This window comes from Tachypleus tridentatus, chromosome 1 (genome assembly GCF_004210375.1).
Source record: "Tachypleus tridentatus isolate NWPU-2018 chromosome 1, ASM421037v1, whole genome shotgun sequence".
In the NCBI taxonomy this organism is placed as follows: Eukaryota; Metazoa; Arthropoda; class Merostomata; order Xiphosura; family Limulidae; genus Tachypleus; species Tachypleus tridentatus.
In genome coordinates this window covers 140,821,207-140,833,891 of record NC_134825.1, presented here as the reverse complement: position 1 = coordinate 140,833,891, position 12,685 = coordinate 140,821,207, and the positions used below count along the sequence as shown (strand labels likewise).

Sequence of the window (12,685 nt, the reverse complement as noted above, 5' to 3'; positions counted from 1 at the left end):
GTTTTCATATCCTATATAGTTCTCATAGCATACTAATATCCTGCATTGTTTTAAAGGTACACTTTTATCTACATATCTTGTATAGTTTTCATATCCTATATAGTTCTCATAGCATACTAATATCCTGCATTGCTTTAAAGGTACACTTTTATCTACATATCTTGTATAGTTTTCATATCCTATATAGTTCTCATAGCATACTAATATCCTGCATTGTTTTAAAGGTACACTTTTATCTACATATCTTGTATAGTTTTCATATCCTATATAGTTCTCATAGCATACTAATATCCTGCATTGTTTTAAAGGTACACTTTTATCTACATATCTTGTATAGTTTTCATATCCTATATAGTTCTCATAGCATACTAATATCCTGCATTGTTTTAAAGGTACACTTTTATCTACATATCTTGTATAGTTTTCATATCCTATATAGTTCTCATAGCATACTAATATCCTGCATTGCTTTAAAGGTACACTTTTATCTACATATCTTGTATAGTTTTCATATCCTATATAGTTCTCATAGCATACTAATATCCTGCATTGTTTTAAAGGTACACTTTTATCTACATATCTTGTATAGTTTTCATATCCTATATAGTTCTCATAGCATACTAATATCCTGCATTGCTTTAAAGGTACACTTTTATCTACATATCTTGTATAGTTTTCATATCCTATATAGTTCTCATAGCATACTAATATCCTGCATTGTTTTAAAGGTACACTTTTATCTACATATCTTGTATAGTTTTCATATCCTATATAGTTCTCATAGCATACTAATATCCTGCATTGCTTTAAAGGTACACTTTTATCTACATATCTTGTATAGTTTTCATATCCTATATAGTTCTCATAGCATACTAATATCCTGCATTGTTTTAAAGGTACACTTTTATCTACATATCTTGTATAGTTTTCATATCCTATATAGTTCTCATAGCATACTAATATCCTGCATTGTTTTAAAGGTACACTTTTATCTACATATCTTGTATAGTTTTCATATCCTATATAGTTCTCATAGCATACTAATATCCTGCATTGTTTTAAAGGTACACTTTTATCTACATATCTTGTATAGTTTTCATATCCTATATAGTTCTCATAGCATACTAATATCCTGCATTGTTTTAAAGGTACACTTTTATCTACATATCTTGTATAGTTTTCATATCCTATATAGTTCTCATAGCATACTAATATCCTGCATTGTTTTAAAGGTACACTTTTATCTACATATCTTGTATAGTTTTCATATCCTATATAGTTCTCATAGCATACTAATATCCTGCATTGTTTTAAAGGTACACTTTTATCTACATATCTTGTATAGTTTTCATATCCTATATAGTTCTCATAGCATACTAATATCCTGCATTGTTTTAAAGGTACACTTTTATCTACATATCTTGTATAGTTTTCATATCCTATATAGTTCTCATAGCATACTAATATCCTGCATTGTTTTAAAGGTACACTTTATCTACATATCTTGTATAGTTTTCATATCCTATATAGTTCTCATAGCATACTAATATCCTGCATTGCTTTAAAGGTACACTTTTATCTACATATATAGTTTTCATATCCTATATAGTTTCATAGCATACTAATATCCTGCATTGCTTTAAAGGTAGTCTACATATCTTGTATAGTTTTCATATCCTATATAGTTCTCATAGCATACTAATATCCTGCATTGCTTTAAAGGTACACTTTTTTATCTACATATCTTGTATAGTTTTCATATCCTATATAGTTCTCATAGCATACTAATATCCTGCATTGTTTTAAAGGTACATTTTTTTAAATCTTGGTTTTCATATCCAGTTTTATCATACATATCTTGTATACTTTTTCTACATATCTTGTATAGTTTTCATATCCTATATAGTTCTCATAGCATACTAATATCCTGCATTGTTTTAAAGGTACACTTTTATCTACATATCTTGTATAGTTTTCATATCCTATATAGTTCTCATAGCATACTAATATCCTGCATTGCTTTAAAGGTACACTTTTATCTACATATCTTGTATAGTTTTCATATCCTATATAGTTCTCATAGCATACTAATATCCTGCATTGTTTTAAAGGTACACTTTTATCTACATATCTTGTATAGTTTTCATATCCTATATAGTTCTCATAGCATACTAATATCCTGCATTGTTTTAAAGGTACACTTTTATCTACATATCTTGTATAGTTTTCATATCCTATATAGTTCTCATAGCATACTAATATCCTGCATTGCTTTAAAGGTACACTTTTATCTACATATCTTGTATAGTTTTCATATCCTATATAGTTCTCATAGCATACTAATATCCTGCATTGTTTTAAAGGTACACTTTTATCTACATATCTTGTATAGTTTTCATATCCTATATAGTTCTCATAGCATACTAATATCCTGCATTGTTTTAAAGGTACACTTTTATCTACATATCTTGTATAGTTTTCATATCCTATATAGTTCTCATAGCATACTAATATCCTGCATTGTTTTAAAGGTACACTTTTATCTACATATCTTGTATAGTTTTCATATCCTATATAGTTCTCATAGCATACTAATATCCTGCATTGCTTTAAAGGTACACTTTTATCTACATATCTTGTATATATCTTGTATAGTTTTCATATCCTATATAGTTCTCATAGCATACTAATATCCTGCATTGTTTTCATATCCTATATAGTTCTTTACTAATATCCTGCATTGTGCTTTAAAGGTACACTTTTATCTACATATCTTGTATAGTTTTCATATCCTATATAGTTCTCATAGCATACTAATATCCTGCATTGTTTTAAAGGTACACTTTTATCTACATATCTTGTATAGTTTTCATATCCTATATAGTTCTCATAGCATACTAATATCCTGCATTGTTTTAAAGGTACACTTTTATCTACATATCTTGTATAGTTTTCATATCCTATATAGTTCTCATAGCATACTAATATCCTGCATTGTTTTAAAGGTACACTTTTATCTACATATCTTGTATAGTTTTCATATCCTATATAGTTCTCATAGCATACTAATAATTAGCACTAATATTTATTTCATACTTTTATCTACATATCTTGTATAGTTTTCATATCCTATATAGTTCTCATAGCATACTAATATCCTGCATTGTTTTAAAGGTACACTTTTATCTACATATCTTGTATAGTTTTCATATCCTATATAGTTCTCATAGCATACTAATATCCCATTGTTTTAAAGGTACACTTTTATCTACATATCTTGTATAGTTTTCATATCCTATATAGTTCTCATAGCATACTAATATCCTGCATTGTTTTAAAGGTACACTTTTATCTACATATCTTGTATAGTTTTCATATCCTATATAGTTCTCATAGCATACTAATATCCTGCATTGTTTTAAAGGTACACTTTTATCTACATATCTTGTATAGTTTTCATATCCTATATAGTTCTCATAGCATACTACCTGTATTTTTGTTGTTGGTTTTTTCAGGTGAAACTTATGAAGTGACAAAAGTCGTGCTATAACAGCTGGTGTTGTTGGAGGTATTTTGTTTTTTATAGTAGCTATTGTTTTATCGGTATGTGCAGTCAAGATATGCAATAAAAGTAAAAGACGGAAGGCGGAAAAGGTATGTTTTATTTACCATCTTTTTTATTTTATTTTTGTAATTGTCAAGATTTTTTAAGAAGTATTGTCTAAGAAATTATAATTGTTATATGATGAGATTGGAAGCAAGCAACCAAACGAATTTTACTACTGTAGCGCCATCTCTTGTGAACCTTTATTTCTAATGATGCATATATGCTTTTAATTTATTTGGTTGTTTTGAACAGACAAAATTTTTTTCAGTTTAATTTTCATAAGCTGACTTCTACTCTCTACAATAAATAGACCAACTTATCAACTGCCATTTTAATATTATAAAATTGCAAAGTAATGTAATAATATTCTCCATATTCTTTATTTTTGTAAAAAGAAAAGCAACTGGTCTTCAAATTATGGCTCTTCACAATAAACTTTTAATTTTATTAACTTATCCTTTGTTTAGCATATATGATGGTAACTTGTCGTGTTAGAGACGCCAGAAACGGTAGACCTTCACACGCGGACAGTCCATCTCCAATAAAGAAGTAAGTGATAATGAACTTATCTTGTGAATGTGTACAAACAATATTGTCAGTTTATGAATTTTGTCTCATGGTAATTAACGTAGCTAACTTTAACGTCAATCGAATTAATTCTTTTTCTATAAATATCCTAATGTTACTCTATTAACCACTGTAAACCATCTAAAAACTAGAAATGTGTTGACATATTTCAGTGTTAATTAAAGGAACACACAGTTACTGTATTTGGAAAAATACTCAAATATATAAAAACATGTCCATGTAGTTAGTTCTTAAACTTCTGTTTGAAACTTTTTTTTTAAATTTTATCCACGGTATATACAATATGGTCAAGAAACAAAGTTAACCATTTACTTATGTCTGATTGGAAATATACTGTGTCGTATATTTATTATCTGGTAAAATATACTGTGTGGTGTATTTATTATCTGGTAAAATATATTGTGTGGTATATTAATTATCTGGTAAAATATACCGTGTGGTGTAGTTATTATCTGGTAAAATATATTGTGTGGTGTATTTATTAAGTGGTAAAATATACTGTGTGGTGTATTTATTATCTGGTAAAATATACTGTGTGGTGAATTTATTATCTGATGAGGTATACTGTGTGGTGTATATATTATCTGGTAAAATATACTGTGTGGTGTATTTATTATCTGGTAAAATATACTGTGTGGTGTATTTATTATCTGATGAGGTATACTGTGTGGTGTATATATTATCTAGTAAAATATACTGTGTGGTGTATTTATTATCTGATGAGGTATACTGTGTGGTGTATATATTATCTAGTAAAATATACTGTGTGGTGTATATATTATCTAGTAAAATATACTGTGTGGTATACTTGTTATCTGTGAAAATATACTGTGTGGTGTATTTATTATCTAGTAAGATATACTATGTATTATATTTATTATCTGGTTAAATATACTGTGTGGTGTATTTATTATCTAGTAAAATATACTGTGTGGTGTATTTATTATCTGGTAAAATGTACTGTGCAGTATATTTATTATGTGGTAAAATATACTGTGTGGTGTATTTATTATCTGGTAAAATATACTGTGTGGTATATTTATTATCTGGTAAAATATACTGTGTGGTGTATTTATTATCTGGTAAAATATACTGTGTGGTGTATTTATTATCTGATGAGGTATACTGTGTGGTATATATATTATCTAGTAAAATATACTGTGTGGTATACTTGTTATCTGTGAAAATATACTGTGTGGTGTATTTATTATCTAGTAAGATATACTATGTATTATATTTATTATCTGGTTAAATATACTGTGTGGTGTAGTTATTATCTAGTAAAATATATTGTGTGGTGTATTTATTATCTGGTAAAATGTACTGTGCAGTATATTTATTATGTGGTAAAATATACTATGTGGTGTATTTATTATCTGGTAAAATATACTGTGTGGTATATTTATTATCTGGTAAAATATGCTGTGTGGTGTATTTATTATCTGTCTCCGGATTTACAACGCTAAAATCAGGGGTTCGATTCCCTCGGTGGGCTGAGCAGATAGCCCTTTGTGGCTTTGCTATACGAAAAACACACACACACACGTATTTATTATCTGGTAAAATATGCTGTGTGCAATATTTATTATCTGGTAAAATATACTGTGTGGTGTATTTATTATCTGACGAGGTATACTGTGTGGTATATATATTATCTAGTAAAATATACTGTGTGGTATACTTGTTATCTGTGAAAATATACTGTGTGGTGTATTTATTATCTAATAAGATATACTATGTATTATATTTATTACCTGGTGAAGTAAGAAAGCTCCTCATTTCCTGGAGAGATAAAACATATATTTCAGAATTTACTTCATATTCTAAACGAAATAAATATAATAAAATACAGGATTTTATAACAATAACTTTTAATCTTGTTTGATAAATCTGTGATTTTGTAAGATTTGGTTAATTTTGAAATAGTGAATCATTGAGAATTTTGTTCAAAAGTATGTATTATGATAGGCTTTGTACACTGTGATTCCTGTTTTCCGAGAACAGTGTTTATTTACTAAATTTTCATTTTATTTGCATGTGTACCATCTGATTAAAGTCAGTTTTTGTACTTTTTCTACTACTGGCTGCTCTGTCACACAAGGAGAATGAAAGGTGAGTTTTCCCAATACCTGTTTCTACACAACTAACAGTTTTTCAGTGATAAGTGAATTACCAGCCTCTGTCACTCAACCATTTACTAGTAGACATAGATCATTCAACCTTTTATTATTCTATCACTAAGCTATTTAAAAGTCTATGAATTAGCTCTATCATTAAATCATTTAGTATTCTATCTTTCAACCATTTAGTGCTCTATCGTTAAATCATTTAGTATTATATAATTCAACAACTCACTACACTGTCATTCGACTATATAGTACTCGTTTGAAAGTTCGTGACAATAAATTATAAAAGTTCTCAGGTTCTCCAAAATAAAGAATGTTTTATCTGATATTAAGTCTGCATGAAATCAATAAAAAGAAAGGTAAATATAAACAAATAAAGAATAATAGATTGTTTGTTTGGAAATTTCGCACAAAGCTACTCGAGGGCTATCTGTGCTAGCCGTCACTAATTTAGCAGTGTAAGACTAGAGGAAAGACAGCTAGTCATCACCACCCACCGCCAACTCTTGGGCTACTCTTTTACCAACGAATAGTGGGATTGACCGTCACATTATACACCCCACGGCTGGGTGGGCGAGCATGTTTAGCGCGACGCGGGCGCGAACCCGCGACCCTCGGATTACGAGTCGCACGCCTTACGCGCTAGGCCATGCCGGGCCGTAAGAATAATAGAAAGAAAGAATTTCTGAAACAAAGAGTAAAAGCTACGAGGCGTGAAATTAAAACAATTGGTTCGTGAAACGAAAGAATATGATATATAAGTTTATCCATGAATATTATTATTAACACTAAGACAGTAAATTAGAAACACATACACATATATTACTTATTTTTATTTTTAACAATACATCTGTAATTTTTCGTCATCATACCAATAATTTTATGTGTCTAAAACCGACCTATAAACATTTTTAACCAAAGGGTGGTTGATTTTATATACTTTTACCTGAAAGTTAATTGTTAATATTTATGTATATGGAAATATATCTGAAAGTTTAAAGTGGGTATTAAGTTGATGTAATTTAGCTTATAAAAATAAATACAATAATTTAAATGACAAATATATAATATGAGAATAGAATGTAAATTGGATAAGATGGTATTTATAATAACAAAGGCTTACAGGAACAGTTAAAGTAACGTTGTTTTCTTCAATACACACAACATGCAGCGCATGAGGATGGAGGAATTATAGGTAAGTCCTTTCTGAATCAGCGCAAATAGCCCTCGAGTAGCTTTGCGCGAAATTCAAAACAAACAAATAAACGTTTCTGAAGCGCTATCTGCTATAAATTCAGTGCATTTTAAATTATTAAAAATCGAGATAAAATGAAAACAAAACTTAAAACTTGTATTTCAGGTAGTGAATTTAAGCATCAAAATAAACTTGCAAACCAAGAAACTTGCGAAGTATTTTAAAGGATATTGAATGAATAATATAAACATTCAAATTAATTTGTTTCTTTTATAAAACGAGGCAAAGAAGAAACACGCAGAAAAAAATATTGATTAATTTCATCTGAAACATATACATAAATGTCTCGTTTCTTAGTATGAATATTTGCTCTTCGTGCGTGTTTTCTTATAGAAAAGTCACATCGGGTTATCTGCTGAGCCCACCGAGAATAATGGAACCCTGATTTTAACGTTGTAAATCCGAAGACTTATTGCGGTACTAGCAGGAGCATGTGCTCTGTCGGATAAGTTTAAGTTACATGTTAATAACCACGGCTCGTCATTATCCTCTCTCGATATGATTAATTAAACAAATTTCAACCATGTCAAATTTCGTAAAGTGTGTAAATTTTAAACATGCACTGCGATACATTTTATGTATTATTGTATACATGAACCTTGACTATTTTCTAACATTTTGCAAAATTATTTTTAGCATTGTTTCAGAAACAAAAAATGTGTCTGGTTATTCTTATAGTGTTTAGAGTAAATTTGTTATCATTTATAATGAATAAAAATTATTTAAAACTAACACACATCGTCTGCACATCAATATGAGTTGCATGGTTTAATGTGGTACATTTTACACAGATCTTCTGCACATCAGTATAAGTTGCATGGTTTAATGTGCTACATTTTACACAGATCTTCTGCAGATCAATATAAGTTGTATGGTTTAATGTGCTACATTTTACACAGATCTTCTGCACATCAGTACAAGTTGCATGGTTTAATGTGGTACATTTTACACAGATCTTCTGCACATCAGTATAAGTTGCATGGTTTAATGTGCTACATTTTACACAGATCTTCTGCAGATCAATATAAGTTGTATGGTTTAATGTGCTACATTTTACACAGATCTTCTGCACATCAGTATAAGTTGCATGGTTTAATGTGCTACATTTTACACAGATCTTCTGCAGATCAATATAAGTTGCATGGTTTAATGTGCTACATTTTACACAGATTGTCTGCACATCAGTATAAGATGTGTGGTTTAATATGCTACATTTTATTCCGTTTGTTATTAATTACATGTCACACTCTAGGACAGCTATAACTTCACAGAATTACAAAGCTAAAATTCTGGGTTTGATTCACCTCAGTAAATAGTCTAATGTAGTTTTGATCTAAAATAAACAAATAAACAAAGTTAATAGCGTAAAGTTTAATCATTGTTCACCTTTGACACCTCGTGATACACGAGATTTCTGAATTTTATTCAGTTTTCTTCTCAATTGTTTGTATGATTACTGAACATGCTCAGTTGTTTACTTAAAGTCCTTGTACCACTTAATTAACTGATCGCATCAAAAGTCATTTTCATTTCAAATTGAAATCAGCAAACTTCATTGTCAGATATAAAACAATGAAAAGGTACATTATAACTGATTTGTTATTGTAAAGAAAAATACTTAGTTGTCACATTCGTTATTTATTCAGATCAATAAAATATTAAACATAACTAAATATATAAATGTACATGAAACAGCTACGTATATGCCTTAAATAAGTAGACCTGCAAACTTATTTATTTTAATCTGAGTTTTAATTCGATTTTCTTACGAAGAAGGAAAATTACAATACAGTGGTGTAATCACGAAGTTATTCAAATAATGTAATATAACTCATTTAAATATTACTCTTTAAGTAACATTTAACGCTGAAAGTTAACACGTGTGTAAATATAACTTACCATGTATTAATCTAATCTAGTTTTATTATATACACACAGCGGCACAGTGGTATGTCTTCAGACTCACACTGCTAGAAACCAGATTTCGATACCCGTGGTCGGTAGAGCAGTTTGTTTGTTTTTTTAATTTCGTGCAAAGCTACACAGGGGCTATCTGCGCTATCCATCCCTAATTTAGCAGTGTAAGACTAGAGGGAAGACAGCTAGTCATCGTCACCCATCGCCAACTCTTGGGGTACTCTTTTACCACCGAATAGTGGGATTGATTGTCACATTATAACGCCCCCACAGCTGAAATGGCGAGTATGTTTGGTGTGACGGGGATTCGAACCTGCGACCCTCAGATTACGAATCGAACACCTTAACCAACTTGGCCTTCCTGGCCATGGGCAAAGTAGAGATAACTCATTTGTGCTTAACACCAAACAAACCAAACCGTTTCATACAAAAAATATTTATGATTTATTTGTCTTATATCTTAAGATAGAGATATAAATAAGTTAGAATATGTAATTAAGGTAACATATTCTTCTTTAAATGTGGAACATTTTTCACTTCTATGAATTAATATTCGTTAATATATTATTTGCGAAATTAATTTATGATTTGTAACTTTGCATTTCTTTCTCTCTCCATAGTGTTAGATCGCCACGACCAGAAAGCTGAATACCAAGTTTAGCTTACTCAATCGTTTGTTTGTACGGCTTCATCTGACCAACTCGTATCATCCTGGTTCAGAGCGTATTGTTAGCCATGGAACATAATAGTGTGTCTCTTACATCTATCCACAACAAGTTTATATGACTACTTCCAGCCGCTATTAAGAATTAGACTACACTTACTAATGTTTAGGTCCTCTCTCCGTCCAGGCCTCAAGTCTTCTCCTGTGACGCTGGCAATAACTAGTCTTCATCTCCTGTGCTATTGGCTTAAAATTTTCTATACCCTCCAAATTTATTAAAATTATTTGTAACTCGTATTGCCAAAACTACTGCATTTATAACCCATACTTAATTGTTTCTAACTCTTGGAGAATATCAGTTCTGTCAATCACCTATTTTAACAGAAGGTATTCTTCAGTTAAAGTTTAATTAACTGGTTAACCTATTTCTTTCCTTCAAATAAAGGTCTTCTTTAGGATTTCTTTCAAGGCCACGTTGGACATGAACCACTCGTTGACGTGGAACCGATTCAGGATTATATAAACTCAAACAATAATACACCATATTGTGCACGATATGATGATAACAGGCCATAGAAATCTGATCGTGCGATATATTTATTGACGTTGCACAAACACAAGATTTTCATTTTCATGTCTAAGATGATAGATGGCAGTTGTACTTGTTTGATCAGCATTCATTGTCTCATCTTATAGAGCACTTTCATCAGGCGGATAGAGATTTTTTATAACATTTCAGTTTGTTGAAGAAATGCTTGTCAAAACAATATTCTGAACTCAGCTTATGACATAATAGAAAACCATAACTTACAGTAGACCCTTTCAACCAGCAACCAGTATAGGAATCTGAAAAACCTAAATTCTTTAGTTTCCATAATCAGAGTATACTTGACATTAAATTCCAAAAGCCTCGATTCTCCAAGCACTGAAGTCCACTATGACTATAGTGACACTACCAGCCATAACTGATATATGACCGAAACAAGAAAAACGTTTGTAATGGCCTTTGAAAATTTTCCAAGGAAGTGTTGTCTCTGAGTCACACTTCTATCTAGGGCCTTGAAAACTATAAAATAATTTCCTGCCAGCAACATCTTCCAGAAGAGACGCCCACTGGACAGTTCCACTAGACAAGTACCACTTCATACTGATAAGTCTTCATTTTCACCAGTGGAAGCTGGTATTTTTACTCTTGGAATCCAACAGTGGCATACTGTTGTCACAAATAAAAGTTTTCTTTTCTCGTGGGATAGAGAACATGTTCTTCTCATTTCAAAGCTTGTAGTAATAACAGTAATAGCTTCGTGAGCTCGAACATGCCTACTTCAAAAAAAAAATGTCTGAGATTATCGTAGCAGAAGCAAAAGATGTCCTTCTCCAATAGTTATTGCATTTCAACGTTAGTTCATTGAATGTTACGGTTTTGATAAGATAATACCGTCAGGCTTAAATGTATAGTGCTAGAAAAATCAAATTGGGAGCTTAACTTCACCTGTTTCCGCCTGGCAAATAAAATTATGTTACCGACAGATAATGAGATTTTTAGAACTATAGGGAAATACCTGTTAAGGCTAAATAAATCAAATTGTGGATCTGTAAGGACACATCTTTCAGCACAATAAACGAAATTATGATTCTATAAGGAAACCTGTGACCGAAAGGTAAATAATATTTTGAAACAATGGGGATACCTGTTGCCCACACATATTCAGATTTAGAACTGAAGGACACCAATATATGTTCAACACTGATATTCTACAACCAGTTCCTGGTGCTTCTATTGGTAGTCCACTTTTGAAACAAAAGTGGTTTATAGTGAGAAACTACAGAGTTTATTGTTGTTGTTGTTACATGTAAATCGTGATCCTTCTTGATTATTCGACAGAAGCACTCAACTAAACTCACTGTCCATTATATAAGTGTTCATCTTCGGTTACTTTATTGCTCAAAGAAGTCAGTAAGAAGAATTTATGGTAAACATCCAGACAGAAACGTTGTGTATCAATTGAGAATGTGTGCTATAAATCACGTAAGTAACAACAATAAAACAACACCAATTTCTTACAATTCCTCATACCACTGTCAAAGATGGTGTACCAAAATGGATACCTACCGTAACTGTTGTGTATTTACAGTTATATTGTGTGCTTACTTAAGAAGTAAGCAAAACATTCAAGTATTGTTGTCAAACAGATTTCTGTTTTTTAAAACGATTTTTAAATGTAATTTGCCAATCTTATGTTTTAAAATACAAAACACCGTCAAGTTATCTCCATTTACTTGATGGGCCTATTTGCATTTTGTTTTGTTTATTGATTTGGAAAATATTTTTAAAAACATTTAAGTTGACCTGTGTTCTTGAGAAAAAAAGAGTGTATCTGAAAACACCTATTCACGTTTTCACTTACACAATATTATCTAATAGCACTGAGGAAACCCATGTAGTGTTTGTGGCACAAATAATCTGACATAAGACAAAGTTATTAGTCTGAAACCAAAGAAACAAAACATATACTATCAGACAAATA

At 30.6% G+C, this 12,685-nt stretch overlaps 1 long non-coding RNA gene across 1 annotated transcript; it reads left to right on the top strand.

Annotated features, from left to right (window-relative positions):
* Window positions 1-4,078: 4,078 nt before the first annotated feature.
* Window positions 4,079-12,455, top strand: LOC143225689 (uncharacterized). Its single transcript, XR_013013986.1, has 3 exons — window positions 4,079-4,156; window positions 6,252-6,307; window positions 10,114-12,455. It is a non-coding gene; the product is annotated as an uncharacterized LOC143225689 (long non-coding RNA).
* Window positions 12,456-12,685: the final 230 nt, after the last annotated feature.